We start from the raw sequence: 14,230 nt of genomic DNA, 5'->3' as shown, positions 1-14,230 counted from the left end.
AACATCATGACAGGGAGCTGCCCACCTCATGGTGTCCAGGAAGCAGAAAAAAGATAGAGAGGAAGGGGCCTGGGGAAAAAATATTTTTCAAGATCATACCTCCAATGACCTACTTCCTCAAATTAGGCCCTAACTCCTAGAGTTTCTACTACCTCCTAATTCCCCATTAATCTATGAGTTCATAAGTGGATGAATTCATGAGGTCAGAACCCTCATGACTCAGTCATCTCTCAGAAGCCCCACCTCTGAATATTCAAAATGTGAGCTTTGGGGACGTTTTAGATACAAATCATAGAGGCAAACTCATCCATGAACTAATTTTAAGGCTATGTTGCTAACATGAATTTTAATTTAAGAATGTATGCCTTCCCTGTGACTCTGTAATTAAACTTTCTAGTTTCTCATGTGACTTGATTCTTTTCAAGTTAAGGTGATAAAATTTATCATACAACTAAATAACTTAATTTTGTGGATTTTTTAAAAAAATTATTTATTCAAATTTTCTGATATTTCATCAAATAGATTGTTCATTTCTTTAGTTAGTAACTCTATGCCTTCCTCTATCCCAATAATTCTTAAATTTGGTCTTTTTATGTTATCCCATAATTCTTGAATATTCTGCTCATGGTTTCTTACCATCTTCACTGTATGGTCAATTTTATTTTCAAGATTATATATTTTGTCTTCATTGTCTGAGATTCTGTCTTCCAAGTGATCTAATCTGTTGGTGGTGCCTTTTATTAAGTTTTAAATTTGGTTTATTATTTCCTTCATTTCAAGGATTTCTATTTTTGGGTTTGTTTTAGAATCTATATCTCCTTATTGAAATAATCTTTGCTGCCTGTGTTTGCTCTCTTATATCATCCTTTAATTCACAGAACATTTTAATTATATACATCCTGAAGTCCTTCTCTGTAATTTCTTTTGCTGTGCTGGCCATGGATTCTAATAATGTAGTATCTTGGTTTGTTTGGGGCACTTTCTTCTCTCTCTCTCTCTCTCTCTTTTTTTTTTCATGTTGTTCATGTGTCTTCCCTTCTAGCACTGCAGATCCAAGGTGTTACAGTTTTTACCTTATAAGCTTATAGTGTCCCTGTGGGGTTCCAATACCTCGCCTTTAAGGGGGAAGAACACTATTAACAGATCCCAATGCAAACAATATACAGCCTTAAACCAAATAGCTCCTATTAAGATGTTTACGGTTTTGTCACAATATACAGAAATAGTAAGTTCACGTTTTAGCTACAATATAAACAGTAGGTTTACAAAAGGGTCTACCGTTTCTGGTGGTGGACAAAGAGAGAACTGGGGGTGCTGTATAGGATGAGATGTTAAGGGGGTAAGAGGTGAGGACATAGAGTTATTAGGAAGCATGAAAGAGGAATCTAAAGAAGTTGGCTAGCAGTAGAAGAGAGAAAGTGATTTGGGGGAGACAAGTAAGTGGGAAGACAATAGAGAGAATACAACAAATAAACATAAAAATTAAGAAAAACAAAATGTAAAAATAGGAGATAAAAGAATATGCAATACAACTGTAATATACTATTCAGACATCCCAGTCCATGTGAGGGTGGGAGAAGAGAGAAAAGAAAAAAAAAAAAAAACCTTGAAGGAAAATTCAAGGATTGTTTCTGTTGGAGTTCAGTTATATTTCCTGCTTCCCTTCTCATCCAATACGTGGGGTTGTCTATTGTTTGCTGGTATCTCCACCCTCAGGATGGCAAAGGTTTTTAGGGTGGGAGGGTTGGTCTTGGGGGTGGAACTCCTGGAAGTGGTGTGTAGCACTTGCTGGTCCCCAATGGGAGACTGTACCCCAAGGATCTCCTTTGGGGCCAGCTCTTGTGATGTGGATACCTGGTCTTATCTCCTTATATGACCTGTAGACCTCACAGTTCCTGGTCTCTAATTTCATCTCTAAACTGTATCTCACTCACCCCCTCCCTTTCTCCTTCCCAGTTAGGACCTCTCACTCCCAAGGTCTTGTGGGCTGCGTTCTTGGGGCTGTGCACCTGCGGAGAGCTGTTTTGTATCTGGCAGATCAGAACTAGGCCTTGGGAGCTGAGGACCAGCCATGTAGCCTCAGGCACTGTGCTGAGTTAGTGGCTGCAGGGGAGAGGGGGGAGTTGGGGACTATAGGTACCTTGGTATTGTTTTTAGCTCCCAGCTGGTGTCCTAAGCTGGAAGTTGCCCCAACTAAAGAGGGCAACAAAGGTATTCCAAGATGGAGGTGGCTGCTTTCAGAGATGGGGTGTCTGGCAGGCAGTGGTGTTGGGTGGCACATTCAGAAAAGTAGCTTGGTGGAGTGCAGTTTTGTGGCTGGGGGGTGTCTCCAGACCCTGTCCGGTATCCCCAGGTGCAGGTGACTATGGCAGCAGTTGCAGTGTCCCAAGATGGAGGCAAGGGTGGAGCCCCACATTGGTAGATGGAGGTCCACACGGGAGCGGAGGCCAGGGGTCCTGCACTGGTGCTGATGCTGGGGGTCCTATGTGGCCCAGCAGCCAGGAGTCCTGCATTGATATTGAGGCCAGGGCATCTGTGTGGACACAGCTGCCAGGATTCTTGCATTGGAGCAGCTGTTGGGGGTCCTCTAATAACTCTCAAAGAAACAGTATTCCCACCAATTTTGTGGTTTTTAAAACTATAATTAATCTTATTTTTATTTAAGCAAATCTAGAAGTTAAAAAAAATCACTTAAGCAGGGATTTGGGTTGGATAACAATGACAATTTATGACCTTTGTTAAAAAAACAAAACAAAACAAAAAACGATTGACATAAAGCCAGTCACGGGAAAATAGCATATCATAGTAAATTCAGAGCATGGGTTCTAGGGCCACATCTAGGTTTGAATCCATGTTCCTAATGACTTGCTTTTTTAAATCTCGGTGACCACGAGCAGATCACCTAACTCTTCAGGATCTTGGGAGGTACAATGGGGAAAAGAGGTTTGCTATGTGGACTTAAATACTTCAATCCATTCAAGGGCTTAAAGTGATACCTCCTGAATATATAGGAACTCTTAATTTGATTTTTCTTCTCTTTGTATTTGTGACTTTTTAATATCTTCTCATAGTCCTTGTTTAAAAATTTTTGTTTTCACAGATCTGTGATGGAGAGGAGATACAGTTGCTATCCTCATTAGAGAGGCTGCATGCATCCCTTGATGCACAGCTGCCATGGGAAAATGGGGAATCACTTCACCAGCCAGTGTTGCTGAGGAATCAAGTGTCCATACAAATATCAAGTAATCGGCTCTTTTGTATCCACAGTGTTGCACTCTCCAGTTGAGACTGACGTTTAGTGAATTCAAGATGAAAAGATGCCTTATGGTGAGGATATTGAAAGTCTCTGGAGTTAGACAAAGGAGAGCTGAACCTTTACTGCAGGCCAGAGCATTTACTTCATCAAAGAAGTGATTTGGTGATTGGATAACCAGTTCTGTTAAATCACGAAACACAAGCACCAAAGTGAAATAAATCAAAAGGCACCCTTAAACCTACAGCAAATTTCAAAACTTAATTTTGTTGGTATGGTTCATGTTAATCAGGTTAAAAACTTGATGTCTATACAATGAAAAGTTATTATTTATTTGAATCTGTGTTTGCTTTTCAGTTACTAAGAAGAAAGGTCAGTGTCTTCTTGTGATTTGTCTATGTTAGCTGAAAGTTCTCTTGAGATTAGAGATTCCCTCAGAAGAGGAAATGAACAGATGTAATGGACCAGTCCATTTTTTCCTGTGTGTTGATAGCTTTTCTGGTTGTTAATTTTGAATGATGTCGAGCATATTCAGAGAGTTAGATCCCTGTGCCTAGGGACCAGAGAGGGTGAGAATGAAGTTGAAATATTCATATTAAGAGGGCTAGTTAGGACCTTGTTCTAACACTATTAAGGTAGGAAGCTTATTCATCCACTATTCTTAGGTTTAATTAGTTGATTTGTTTGGGACTGTAAAACTTTGAAATGTAAATCTCATCATCCTTTATTACTTACTTTTATCATCCCATGAAATTATGCTTTATTGGCTTTTAAGAAAAATATCTGAAATTGATATGCAAAGGGCCACCCATGGACACAACAGTCATGAAAAAGATAAATTTGCATTTTGAAAAAGAAAAAAAAAACACTAAAATGTCTTTTGCTTTGAATTCTTTTTGCCCTTGAGATGAATATTCATGCTTGATAAATATTCACTCAAGGCCTTTTACATGCTGCCTGTGGGAAGATTCTAAAACACAACCTGGAAATTAAAATTTTTTTTCTTCTATGAAGAAAAAGGCTTCACTGTTAGTTCTCAAAGCCTCCACAGATCCACCTTCAAATTTCTTCACACTGTGTTGTTGCTTTTTAACTTGGCCTGGGCCTTGCCTCAGCCCCACTCCTAAGAAGTGGAGCTTATTCAGAATTTCAAATGTTTATGGTGCTGAACTGGGAGTCTGGATAGAGGGGAAACAAAAGGAAATTTTTAGTTTTTGTCGAGTTTACATTCTAAAACTGAAAAGACTTGTTTTTTAAAGAAACTACACTGCTCACAATATTAGTCAAGAGAATTTTGGAAGACTTTTGGAAGGGGTCAGTATAAATCAGTATTTATCTTATAATTATATTAACAGTTTTCCATTGATAAAATTTTAGATTAAAAATGTTGTAAATGTGGATATTGTACCCTATTTGAATTTTTAAAGTTTATAACTGATTTTTCTCCTTTCTATCATTTCTTCCAAACATAAAAAAAATCTTAACCCAGGCTTCTGATGGGTTAAAAATATTTTCAGACTAATTAATATCCAGCCCTGAATTCCATTACATACTCTTCTATGAATAATGCCATCTCACCCCAAATTGAAGCCTGGGAAATTTGCAATTCCCTCAAAGGATTGTAAATGAGCCCCTTGTCAAGCTGCCAAAGTAAATGAACAAGATTTAAATTTTGCTATAATATCTATCAGAAATTCAAATGACTAGTAATTAAAGCAGTCCGTGCTCTCTTGTGGCATGTGCAGCATGGCAAAACAGCCCTAATGTGTCACCTCTCTGCTTCTGCTTGTTTTATTGTATCTATTGAGTACCAGGTGGCTTATCTCGTGTGCCTTGTAGTCTATTAAATTCTCAAAGTGAAATAGCAGTAAAACACAATAAATATTTTATGGTATGGATGAATATATGTTTCTCAATGTGATTCTGTGCCCTTGAGTTTTATAAGAGTAGTATTTTCTATTATTAAATAGTTTTTATCATTACATAAAATTTCAAAAAATACACAAGAGGTAGAGTCTATTCATAATTTATTACCACATGATCATTACTATTAATATTTCTGCAGGTGTGTGTTTACTGATGTCTAGATATTTTGCTACATATTCTAAAATAATTATTATCCTCTATACCATAAAAAATTTATAACTTGATCTTAAAACATCTTTTTCTGTTATAAAATAATATAGTATTATTGAATATTTAGAAAGTTATTTAACATAATGTAGAATTCATCCAGAGGTAACCACCATTAGTATTTTGATAATTTTTAATTACAAGCTTTTTTTTGAATATTTTTATGTATTTAGAAGCACATAATAAGAAATGATTCTTTTGGCATAACGAGTGGGGGAGTATTATAAAATTTTGATGAAGGATGCCTGGCAGAGGGGCTTATGCCATAATATAATTATCTTTCAGAGTTAGAAAAAGTCAATGATTCAGGTCATTAAAGATGAATTTTAAAGAAATGGAAAATGTTTCTAGGTTACTTGGCAACGAGAATGGTTTCCACTTATTCTCTGGAACCTCTGAAGATGTATATTGAGGGGGAAGGGAGACAGAGTTTGGAGAGAAGAAATTTCTAGTTTAGTTATTTCTTCTTATCCAGTGTTATAACTGTACTTAGCTGCTATTAACAAGAGCTGGAATCCAACTTCAGCAAGTAGTATTTTACATCATCATCAGAAATAGTGGGAGATAACTCTGGGGTATGTGATAGAGCTCTGGAATTGTGGGTAAAAATCCTGAAGCAGAAGAGAAACATTTGAGAAAGTCTAAATCTATGAAAATTTGTCCTTGATCTATTGAATACTCCTGAAAATACTTGTCCAATTGTTTTTCTTTTTCCTTCTTTTTTGGAGAATCACATATTCATTTATTTCATGAAATGCCTTAAATTTTAAGTTCTAGGAATGTGAATTAGTTTTTATTTTCATTGTTGGTATAGATGAAAGGAATGTCCAATCATACAAATGGACAGCTACTTTCAGATTTTATCAACATATGGCCAATATACATAGTAATTGGTTATTAATTTGTTGTCATCACATACATCAATTTTTGTTGTAGTCTAAGTTTGAAATTCAAACTTACATAAACCTTAAGAGCCTTTTTATATAGTTGGGCTATTAGTTGAGTAATACAATTTTCACTCATCTTGACTAAGTACTCCTCTAAATAATTTTTTCAAGAATTTTTCTACATACATAGGCTTTGTGGGTATTTTTGTATTAAAGAATGTCTTTGTGGACATTCTTATTTTATAATCTTTTCATTGAAATTCTGTAGACATTACTCCAAAGGCTTGCCAATTGATGTTGCTAAGGAACATTTTTTGGGGGTCTGGGGGTTACTGGGGATTGAATTCAGAGGCACTCGACCACTGAGCCACATCCCCAACCCAATTTTGTATTTTATGTAGAGACAGGAACCCACTGAGTTGCTTAGCACCTCACTTTTGCTGAGGCTGGCTTTGTGCTAAGGAACATCTTAATTCAGGTTTTTTGGTTTTTGTATTTGTAAATAATGGATAATTTCTGCTTAATTTCTCAAGACTTTTAATCCCCTTTGTTTTTCAGTCCATAGTCTAACGGTCCAATGACTATCATTTGGATTCTGATACTGAAACTGAAGTAACAACTTACCTTTACATCCCAAAGTGCTTATTAATGATTTATATGCAACAAGACTATGCAACAAGAATGTTACCTAATGGCATGGAAGGCACCTGTGCTGCTACCACCAGGTGCAATATCCCTGTTATCCCTTAGCTGAATAGGTTCAACACATTGTTCAAAGATGTTCATTATTTATGCCAGTGATATCTGGCCGAAGTGGGTTTTCTGAACTATAGTAAGACTAAAGCTCAATCATTTTTCTAGAAGACAATGATAACTTTGATTGCTTCTTTACACTGCAATATTCCACCTAGTAATTGATGAACATTATGTCAAGATTGAGAAAAGCATTTTGCAGTAAAATCCTAGCTAATCAAAGAGCATTAAACATCTGGCTTAGAATCCATCCCTGTCCAAGATGAACACTTGGATGTTACAAGCAAGGCAACAGCTGAGCATCTGTGGTTAATGTTGAGAATCATAAACAATTTTGATAATTAGATGGCAGTGATTAAAATTTTTACTATGGATTTAGCACTCTCATTTGATTTAGTCTAGATGTAGACTAAATTTTCAATCTCCGTTTTCAGGTATTTTATATATTTCAAACAATTTTTTTATACTTTTGTTGCTTGTGATAGTTATTTTCTTGTTTCTGTGTTCCAAATAACTGTAATCCCCTAATTTTAAAAAATTTCTTTCTCCCCTTACTATGCATTCTGGGAAATCTAAAGTTTGTTCTCCAGATCACAGATTCACATTTTCCTGTGCAAGTTCTGCTTTTTACTGATACAAAGGTATGTTTTGGTTATATTTTAATCTTGTTTCCTTAAAATTCTTCTCTAGCCATCTTTTGTCACCTAATTTTAATTTTTTTTTGGGGGGGGGGATACCAGGGATTGAATTCAGAGGCACTCGACCACTGAGCAACATCCCCAGCCCTATTTTGTATTTTATTTAGAGACAGGGTCTCACTGAGTTGCTTAGCACCTCACTTTTGCTGAGGCTGGCTTTGAACTTGAGATCCTTCTGTCTCAGCCCCCTGAGCTGAAGTACGTGTGCTTCCGCACCTGGCTCTAATGTTCTTTTAATCTCAGTGGTTTTCTCTGCCTTTTGGCTCTTCTTCCACAGACAGTGCATATTTGCAATCTGTTGAGGATATCAAACAATTCTAAAAATGATTAGCTCATGTATTATATGTTTAAAAGTTCATTCTTATTTTAGATCCTAAGGATAAAATCTTCAGACAGGTTTTAAAATTCATCCTTGTAATGAAAGATCCATGGCTAGGGGCCAAGTTGATGTACACACCTTCTGACCCCATGAAAGAACCTTGGCATGCTCATCAATCTCAAGGGCGACTCTGCAATACTCAGATGAGGTGCTGCTCTCTGACACTATTTCCTGTCAACTTGATTCTCTGAGCAAATGAAAGACTAGAAAAAATAAAACACACTGACACTATACTTGGTGTTTCTTTCTGAACCAACAGCATGGTGGGAATTGCCTTTCTCTGGTGTCAACTTGAATCCTCCTACTTTATATCCTGTTGCCTTGAGGAGTTGCAGTTTCTGAGGAGACATAGATTTTATGGGCTGTGGGATTAGCAGCCCACCCTGCAGAAAAATCTCTACCTGTACATCTCAGAAGTATTTCTCATTTCAAAATTAATGGCCCAATAAAAATACTGCCCTCTTTTCCATTGATCTTTGTAAGACAAAAAGGCTGAACATTCGCATTAAAAATAGATAACTACCATAAATGTAATCCAATTTATAGTTTTCTCTTTGGCTATGGAGTCTCTGGGTGTCTTATTTTTCCTGTGCTTTTAGGTGATGATACTGTGTAAAGGAAATTTGTAGCAATTACTCAATGATTTGAAATAAGATTCATTACTAATATGTTCATGTTTCATTTCTAGACATTACGCAATGGCATAATTTTTCATTTGCTAAGGCCGTGACTTGATGCTAAATGTCACAGTGTAAAATACTTTAACTTCATGGAAATTACAGTTTGTAAAAAATATTAAGCAAGAAAAAATCTTGCCCATATTGAACAGGGATAATAAACCCTGCTGTTATTCTTAATGTACCCTACACCCAGTATTTGACTTAAGCACAGCAGGGAGCTTAGAAGCTGAAAACAGAAAGAAAACATATTAAGTGTATATTTTTTCTGCTTTTGTTGATACTCATATTTAGTGTGATGTAGTTTCAGTTTAATTATATGACTAGACAATAACTATAATAGTTAGGAGTCCAGTATTATGTTTGTTCAAGGTAGTTTTCAATCTTTAGTTTTTACATTGATTTTTTAAAATATCTCCAAGAATTTTTCAAAAAACATATTTCTTTTTGGCTATTTGAAATAATTTAAAAATATTTCTCATGCTTTCTTTTAAGAAAGACCTGAAAGCATTCTGAGTTCTGAGTAGACCACATATTTTCATTTGAAGTTAAGGAATAGGGATCTGCATTAACTTTGGGGTTAGGTAATGTATTAAATGGAATCCCTAACAGTGGCATATTCTTTTGCATATTTTCAATCATGCAATTGTGAATGCATGATTTTACTGTTTGCTTACAATCCAGTTTTGCATGCATATTCAACCTGTTTTGCATGTGCTAATTAATGGAAGAAATAAATACAAGTAGAAATCAGATGATAATCTTCCACTGGCCCTATCTCTGCTGTCATACTCTGGAGGACTTTGCCTATTCTTGTCCCCCAACTGCGTGCATACTTCTTTAAGGAAGTAAGGAATTATAGATTTGTAGAATGGTCCTAGGTAGATGTGCTACCATGAGCAGCTGGCTTGTGGTTACACCTGTGATTTTATGTTTACCTTAGATTCAAGCCCTGTTAAGTCTAAAACCCCTGAGCTTCCCTGGATGTTGAGGTTGTGTTCTACAGATGCCTGATTATATATCATTCACATTATTATTTAATTGTTGGATGCTCTAAAATTTTGTGTTTTCAACGAAATTCGTAGTTCTTTGAGGTCAGGATCATTACCTTATAAACTCTTTTCTTATTAGATAATATTATACTTGGCATTCTGTAAACAATTGAGTTAAGCAGAGCTAAATGCAATTGACTTTACATGAAAATGTGCCTGCATGCTCTGGAAATCAGGGTATTCAAATTTATTTTCTTTTCTGGCTAAATAAATATGTCAAAAAACATTTTCTTTTAGGCTTCTAACTTTCTTATTTTAGTTAATATAGAGTTCTTAACAAAGGGAGAAAACATATGCTGTGGTGTCAACCAGGATACAAAATTATATATACTATGTCGTTTCTACTAGTATAGGAAAAAGTTTAGAAATGTCTGTCTCTGGATAATTATGGGTTTTCTTCTTCTCTTCTTTTGACTTTCCTGAACTTTTAACATTTTTGGCTCTCAGAACATTCACTCTTGTAATCAGAAGAAAATTAAAGCAAAAAATCTTTGTAGCCCTTGTGTGTGTGTATGTGAGAAAGAGGCGGGGGTGGGGAGAAGGAGAGAGGAGTGAGAGAGAGGGAGAGAGAGAAAGAAAGATGTTTTTCTCTGCAAGTAAAATGAGCTAACAACATAACACTCCAAATAAAGTTATATTGTGGTGAATTGCTATTTTACTGAAATGTGTATAGGGACTTGATAGAATAAAAGCCATTTTGCTCTACATTTTATTAACCAGAACCCTTACTTTATATTTAACACACATGTATATCTCCATTCTGTATTTATAACATCTCTCCTCAATTTCTATTTTAATATTTAGCAGGCTCCAATTTATCTGTTAAGTGAAGAAAATATGTTTTAGTAAATCAAATGTCAGAGTTAAAGGAGATAATAGTTTGCAGTTCATAGAATGATAAAAAACACTTTTAAAAATGTTTTTATTAGTGCATTATAGTTATACATAACAGGAGGTTTTGTTTTGACATGATCATACATGCATGGAATAGAATTTCTTCCATTTCAATCCCCACTGCTTTCTCTTTCTTTCCCTTTCTCCCTCCCCCTATTTACTGGTCTTTCTTCTATTTATGTTTTAAAATTGTTCCTTTACAGATATACATACAAATGGAATTAATTGTGGCATATTCATATATGTCCATAGCGTAATTTTGTCAGTTTCATTCTGGAGTTCATTCTCTTTCTCTACTGTGGAGAACAGTTATTTGAATCATGGTCTCTGATTGCCTCATGGATATGTTGTGTTGGAAACTTCTTGTACAAAGGTACGGTCAAGATGGGCCAGATGTTATGGTGACGCTGGCCTGAGGAGGCTGCATGCAAAGTCACAGAGCTGTATCAATCGGGACCTTGAGCTCAGGCACCAACTCCCAGGGATAGAGAATTCTGAGCATAACAAGATAACCCTAGTGTCTTGCAGTCCTGTGTCCTTCAGATTGCCTGTTTTGTTTCATATATATACATATAACATTTTCTTTATTCATGTATCTGTTGATGGGCATCTGGTTTCGTAATTTAGCTATTGTGAATTGCACTGTCATGAATATTGAATTGCACTACTACAACATGCTGATTTTAGTCCTTTTGGATGTATACTGAGGAGTGGGCTACTTGGGTCATATGATGGTTATGTTCCCAGTCTTTTAACGAATCTCCAGTTTGCTTTCTAAAATGGTTATACTAATTTGCAGTCCTGCCAACAATATATGAGTGTATCTCTTCTCCAATGTGCTTGCCTGAATTTATTATTATTTGTGTTCTTGATGATTGCCATTCTAATTGAAATGAAATGAAACCTCAATGTAGTTTTGATTTGCATTTTCCTGGTTGCTAGAGATGTTGAACATTTTTTTCATATCTTAATTTTTTTTTTTTAGTTCTTGATAGACCTTTATTTTTTATTTTATTTATTTATATGTGGTGCTGAGAATTGAACCCAGTGCCTCACACATTCCAGGCAAGTGTGCCACCGCTGAGCCCCAGCCCCAGCCCTATCTTTTTCATATCTTTATTTTATTTTATTTTTTTGTTTCTTGACCTTTAGGGCTCTTTTAAGGAAGTTGGTGCCTGCGCCAATATGTTGGAATATTGAAGCTATGTTTTCTTCTAGCAGTTGCAAAGTTTCTGGTATAATTCCTAGGTATTTGAACCACTTTGATTTGACTTTTATACTGGGTGAGAGATGAGGATTTAGTTTCATTTTTCTACATATAAATATCCAGTCTTGCCAGTATCATTGTTTAAAAGGCTATCTTTGCTCTAACATATATTTTTGGCTTTGTTTTATCAGATGACTATAACTTTGTGGGTTTATCTCTGTGTCTTCTATTCTATTTCATTGATGCTAACACCATGCTGTGTTTGTACCATAATATAACTTGATATTGGTACTATGATGCCTACAGTATCACTCGATCACTCTTCTTGCTCAGGATTACTTTGGATAGTCTGGATCTCTTATTTTACCAAATGAATTTTAGAACTTTTCTTTCTTTTTTTTTTTTAATTCTGTGAAGAATGTTGCTGGTATTTTGATGGGTATTTCATTGAATCTGTATAATACTTTTGGTAATTTGTTAACATAGCTATTTTGACAATATTAAATCTGCTTATTCAAGAACATGGATGGTCTTTCCATCTTCTGAGGTTTTCTTGAATTTCTTTCTTCAGTGTTCTCTAGTTTTCATTGTAGAGTTCTTTCGCCTTCTTGGTTAGATTTAGTCTCAGGTATTTTATTTTTCTGAGATTTTTTTGAATGGGATAATTCCCCTGATTTCTTTCAAAGCATATTTAATATTGGATTATAGGAAAGCAATTGATTTATGAATGTTGATCATGTATCCTGCTATTTGCTGACTTCATTTATCAGCTCTTGAAGTCTTCTGGTGTAGGTTTTTGGTTCTTGTAGATATAGGATCTTGTCATCAGCAAACAGAGGTCAGTTGCAGTCTTCTTTTCCAATTTGTAGCCCTTACTTTCCTTCTCTTGCCTGATTGGTTCTGGCTAGAGTTTAGAGGACTTTGTTGAATACAAATGAAGAGAATGGATATCCTTGTCTGATTCCTGATTTTAGAGAAGTGCTTTCAGTTTTTCTCCATTCTCTATTGGCTTTGTTTTTTTTTCATATATATCTTTTATAATGAAAAACACTATTTTTTAACTTGTGTTCATATTAATGGGCAATGTTTCAGAAAAGTTAAATAATTGTATAATAATTTGTCTCTTTTCCCCCTTCCTTCCCAAAACCCTAATGACATTTGTGAAATTATGAAGTGATGATGCTGGAAATTAGTAGAAACAAAGTCATCTTGAGCACCTGACTTCAAGTATGTGGAGGGTTGAGGGTTGGTCCAATTTCTGCCCCTGAAGTGCTTCAGACTAATGGGGAGAGAGGCATGTAGAAATAGTTACAAGTGTGCCAACTGCTCTATGTTTATGCAAGGTTGCACTTATTTGGAATCCTATTTGGGCTTCAAAAGTTCTCATGGATGTATGGTACATATTTAATCAGCATTTATTAAGCTCCTATTCTGTGTCTGGTTTTATATAAAGTTCTGGTCTTTAGAGTGAAGGTCAGGTTTGAATCTTGGTCCTGCCTCTTTTCAGCACCCTCATGTGGGTAATTGTGGAACCAAATGAAGCTGTTGCTTCTTGTGTCAGAGACTATAGGGAATTTCCCTTGAGATAATAGTTTGGGAGGGCCCTGACACCAGATATGACCAAGGCTCAGTACAACAGGAGTGTAATTACTGGGGTCTCAATCTCTGACTTCACCTAAGGGTGAAGGAAATATCATTTTTATATGTTCTATAACTCAGTTTTTTTCCTCCTGACCCCCATGTCACTGGGCCACCCCCAGGCTGTGTTGACCTTTCCGCATTTTTATACAGAACCAAGGGGTGGTGGTGACTGAGAGAGGACCGTCCTTGGTCATTGTTCATACATGCCACTGCTTTTGTCTTCTTGTCCCTTTCAGGTCTGGAGCTTCTCTCAGCTTCCTCTACTTTCCCAGGGCTACAGGAATCACTATGTCCCACCTTCCAGATAGTCACACAGCCACACCTGTCTCCAGTGTCTCATGGCCTGCAGGGTGGGTCATCAAACTTGGTGTCATTTCCAACATTTCTCACAGCCTCCAGACCCTTCCTTCCTGCCCCGCTATCATATTCTCCTGCCAAATATGTTGTTTGTACACATAAGTAGTCCACCATAGTAGGTGTCTATGGAAAATTCTAAGGGGTAGGGTGTTTTCCGAAGCCAAGGCCAGGAGGATTTTCAGACCAGTTCTATTTTCTCCTCAGCCACAAAATTCCCTAGAGGAAATGAGGGGCCGATTGGTTACTTATTGGAAGAGAGAAGGAAACACACTGGAAGAACAAAAACAAGTGAATGTCTT

The 14,230-nt window shown here is 36.2% G+C and overlaps 1 long non-coding RNA gene across 1 annotated transcript in view; it reads left to right on the top strand.

The window, feature by feature from the left end:
• Positions 1–441: 441 nt before the first annotated feature.
• Positions 442–14,230, top strand: part of LOC124095920 (uncharacterized) — a 51,785-nt gene continuing 37,996 nt past the window's right edge. Inside the window, exons 1-2 of the long non-coding RNA XR_006852694.2 lie at positions 442–3,327; positions 7,605–7,667. This is a non-coding gene — a long non-coding RNA (uncharacterized LOC124095920). The remainder of the gene's footprint in view (positions 3,328–7,604; positions 7,668–14,230) is intronic.

Source organism: Marmota monax, unplaced genomic scaffold (genome assembly GCF_021218885.2).
Source record: "Marmota monax isolate L192 unplaced genomic scaffold, Marmota_monax_Labrador192_F-V1.1 WCK01_AAM20220418_F8-fsc00030, whole genome shotgun sequence".
NCBI lineage: Eukaryota > Metazoa > Chordata > Mammalia > Rodentia > Sciuridae > Marmota > Marmota monax.
The sequence above is the reverse complement of the archived record's forward strand: the minus strand, read 5'-3'. Positions and strand labels throughout refer to the sequence as shown.